Genomic DNA, 4929 nt, shown 5'->3' on the forward strand with positions numbered 1-4929 from the left:
GTATATCTCTAGATATACTTCCATAGGCTATATTTCCTAGAGGGGAAATTGCTGAAGCAAAGGCTATTCATATTTTCAGTATTTTGATATGTGCTTAAAACTGTCTTCCAGAAAATATGCATCAGTTTACACTTTCACTAGTACTGAGTTTCTTGCACCCTTGCCAAGGCACAATATTAGCATCATTTGCAAAAAAAAAGTTGCCAACTTGAAAGTCAAAGAAACGTGTCTCATTATTTTTCTTTGCTTCTTTTTATTGAGATATAATTCACCCATTTAGCATGTATAATTTAATGTGTTTAGTGTAGTCACAAGATTGTGCAACCATCACTATAATGTAATTTTTGAGCATTTTCATCTCCCTGAAAGCAAATCTGTATCCATTAGAGTCACTCCTCGTTGCTTCTCCTTCCAAGACAATCATTAATTTACTTTCTGTAACTCTGTATTTGCCTATTCTGAACATTTTGTATAAATTCCATTTCATATATATTCATATATTTCTTAGGATATGTGGTCTTTTCTGTGTTTTCCACTTAGTATGTTTTCAAGGTTCATCCATGTGGTACCGTGTATTGATATTTTATTCCTTTTTATGACTGAATAATATTCCATTGTATGGCTAGACCACCTTTTGTTTATCCATTCATCTATTGATAGACGTTTGAGTTGGTTCCACTTTTTGGCTATTATGAACATTGCTACTATGAACATTCTCGTACAGGTTTTTCTGTGGATGTACGTTTTTATTTCTCTTGGGTGTATACCTAGGAGTGGAATAACTGAATCATCATAACTCTATATACTTAACTTTTTGAAGAGTTGCTTGACTCTTTTCCAAAGTCACTGTACCCTTTTATAGTCTCATCAGTAATAAATGAAGGTTCTCATTTCTCCACATCTTTGCCAACACTTACTGTCTTTCTTTCTTTATTTTTTTTATTATTATAGTCATTCTATCGGGGTGGTGTCTCATTGTGGTTTGGATTTGCATTTCCCTGATGGCTACATTGTTGAACATCTTTTCATGTGCCTGTTGGCTATTCGTGTACCTTCTTTGGAGGATGTCTGTTCAGACCCTTTGCCCATTTTAAAATGAGTTATTTATCTTTTTATTTTTGAGTTTAAGTTCATTATAAGTCTTAGATATAAGTTCCTTATCAGACGTATGATTTGTAAATATCTTCTCTTAAATTCTGAGTTGTCTTTTAACTTTCTTGATGCTATTCTTTGCAGTTTTTAATTTTTATAAAGTCCAATTTATCTATATTGTTTCTTTTTTCTCTTGTGTTTTTGGTGTCATAGCTAAGAAACCATTCCCTCACAAAAAGTCAGGAAGATTTACTCCTGTGTTTTCTTCTAATAGTTTGATATATTTAGCTCTTATATTTAGGTCTATTGCATTTAAAACAATTAATACTGAGGTTGCACATTCATATTTTTTCTTTTGTGAATTTTATGCTTAGCTGACTTGTTCATTTCCCCATTAGGCTGGTTTTATTCTTATTGATTTTCGTGAGTTATTTATATATTGCTTGTTAACACTTTGTCTTATTGACTGCAAATTAACATTTTGCTTTGTATTTTGCCTAGCAATTTTACTATATTTTGCCCAGTAACTTTAAAAAATTATATTTTAAACAGTTCGTGAGTAAGGGGACCCCCAAGTCTTGAATATGGGGATAAAAGAGAAGATTTTCCTCTTGGGCTGCCTCTGTGATTGTGCTCATGACTGCCTCCCAGAATTGCAGTGCTTCTGTAATTTCCTGGTAAATGGGTAAAAAATGGGTAATCTTGAATCAGAAGCATTTCATGAAGAATAGAAAGTTGGAGCTGTGGTTAGGAATGCAGACTCTGGCACCAGGCATTCTTAAGTTCAAATCCTGGTTCCGATGTTTACTGGCCGAGTGACCTTGAATGAAGTGCTTGATTTCTTTCAGTTTATCTTCCTCATCTGTAAATTTGGGATAATAATCCCTGTGCCACAAAGTTATTGTAAAGTCACCGAGGGAGGGCTTGTGGCACCAACAATATGACTGATCAGAAACTTCTAGAAACATCAAGAAATGCTGGAAATAGTATAGTTATAATTTTAAATGCATAGATGAGCTTGCAGGAAAGACAGAGGGATACTTAATCGACTGAAAACTGGGAGAATAGACACATAAATGGATAATGTACCCATTTCGGGGGTGTGTGTATGTGTGACTATTTTACAACAGGAGGAAGCGAGTTTTGGTATGCGCTGAGGACAGAGACAAGGCCTTTAGCCACACAATGTGGGGTACTGGAACTGAGCCCCCCTCACAAAACACAGAACATTTAAACTGCTGCATCTTCGGAGAAAGAGTAGACTAGAAAAAAAATCTACCCCCTAGTCAAGGGATGAGCTAGGAAGTTTGTCTATTTCTGCTTAATTTTTGGGTAGAAAAAGACCCTGTATGACTTCAAAAACACAGGCCTCGTGTTCTTCACATACATTTGATATTCACATTTATACGGAGGATCCTCAAGATGAGAAAATAAAATATAAGCTTCAGATTTTTCTTTTATGGAAATTTTACTGAGTACAAATGAAGAGGAAGCATTCCTCACTCATTGTATGAGACAGAACACTGACACCAAAAGCTAACAGAACAGTATAAGAAAGTAAGATAGGCCAATCTCATTTATGAATTATGAACATAGATGAAAAAAACCCAAACAAATTGTTACCCAAAATGAATCCAGCAATACATTAAACAGATAACACGTGATGTCCAAGTTGGGTTTATTTATTCTAGGGATGTGAATGTAGATCACATTAGTGATCTAATCAATTAATTTAATTTACCCCATTATAGCTTAAAGGTGAAATAGCTTGTAATAATTTCAACATGTGTAGAAAAAGCTGATAAAATTTCTTAGCAAAAGGAGAATAGAAGGGGATTTCCCTTAGACATATAAAAATCCTCTCAGAAATGTCAAATTTAATAGAAAATTGAGGAAAGCATCCCTTTTAAGATCAAGAACAAGAAAATGGTATCTACTGTTGCTGCTTTTATTCAACATTGTGCCAGCAGTCCTAGCCAGCACAGTAATGTAAGAAAATAAACAAAAGCTATAACGTTAGAGAAGAAGAAGAAAACTGTTAATGTTCCTGGATGATATGATATTTACAGAGACAACTCAAAAGAGCTTATAGATAAATTATTAGAATTAATATTTGAAAAAAAAGAATTTAACACAGTTCTTGCACAAAATTTAATATATAAAAATAAACTGCATTTGTAATAAACAGCCACCAATGGGTACAAAGTATAATAAAAGTATATGCCATTTATAATACTATATGTAAAAAAAATCTAAATCTAAAGGTTTGTAAGACCTTTAAGGAGAAAATTATAAAAAATTATTGATAGAAGTTAAAGGAGACATAAAGGGATGTTTTATGTGTGTGGATAACAAGACTCAATTTTATAAAGCCTTCGGTTCTTTCCAAGTTGATCTAAAGAGTCATGCTATTCACATTAAGATTCCAACATACTTTTTTTCTTTGTAGAATTCGATGCCAATACAGTACTAAATTTTATGGAAGAATAAAGAGCTACGAATATCTAAGACACTCATAAAGAAAAAAATAAAGGGAAACTTATCTTACCTCATATTAAAAACTAATATGAAGCTATATTACTTAAAATTATAATGAATATATGCTAATTAAGACAATGCGACCTACGATGGACAACTAGTTGTATCGCTACCTGACACCATACTTGAAATCAATTCCAGGTGGATTAAATACCTAGATGTGAAATGCAAACAAAATCTTTTAGAAGACAATATTGGAGAATTTATTTGTCACTCTTCATCAGTGAACAATATTTTTAGAACAATACATGAAAAGTAAAAAATCGTAAAGGGAAAGATTAATAAATTTGATTACATAAAAAAGCCCTCCTGTGAAACAAGCAACAAAGAAAAAGAGAGTTAAAATTCAAGCCATCATCACTGCGAGGACAATGAAACTGAAAAATGGACAAACAACTTTTAAAGGCAATCAGAGAAGTGGAAGTATAAATGTCATTCCACACATGAAAAGATGGTCAGTTCATTAATATTCTGAGAAATAAAAATGAAAACAACCATGAGATATCATATGACATCACCCAATCGACTAAAAAGGAGACAGTATCAACTGTTGGTGAGTCTAAGGCATGATGGCAAATCTTACACATTTCCGATGGGAAGGTTGAATTTGTAACCACTTTGGAAAGCAATTGGCTTTTCCTGGTTAAAGTGAAGATAATTATACCCTATGGCCAGGCAATTCACCAATCCTCTAGGTATATATCCTGGATAAATGCTTGCTCATGTGCAGCATGAGATACAAACAGGAAGGTACGTAGCAATACATTTTATAATAGCAGAAGGACTGGAAATACTTATCAGCTTTGGAAGGGAAAATGACATTTTGGTACACACAATGGGATTCTAAATAGCAGTGAAAATGAACCAAAGCTACGTGCAACAAGGATGAATCTCAAAAACAGATGGAATGAAAAAAGAAAATTGTCAATGAATAATACAGTATGATTCTATTTAAAGTTCAAAACCTATGGGAAATTAAACAATATGTTATTTATGAATACAAACACGGTACAATTATAAAGAAAAACAATGGAGTGATAAGGACACATGATGAGCAGGAGGCTGAGATCAGGGGGCAACCTGAAGACAGCTTCAAAGGTGCTCATGAAGTTTTATTTCCCAAACTGGGTATTGGGCACACAGGTATCCATGGCACTGCTGCCCATCTCACCTGTATGTTATAAATACTCATTTGGATCTATTCAATAGTATATCACAGTGGTCCAGAAACTTTTTATGTAAAGAACCACATGATAAATGTTTTAGGGCTTTGTCAGCCGTAAAATCTTTGTCACAACT

This window comes from Propithecus coquereli, unplaced genomic scaffold (assembly GCF_000956105.1).
Source record: "Propithecus coquereli isolate 6110/MARCELLA unplaced genomic scaffold, Pcoq_1.0 Scaffold223, whole genome shotgun sequence".
Taxonomy (NCBI): Eukaryota; Metazoa; Chordata; class Mammalia; order Primates; family Indriidae; genus Propithecus; species Propithecus coquereli.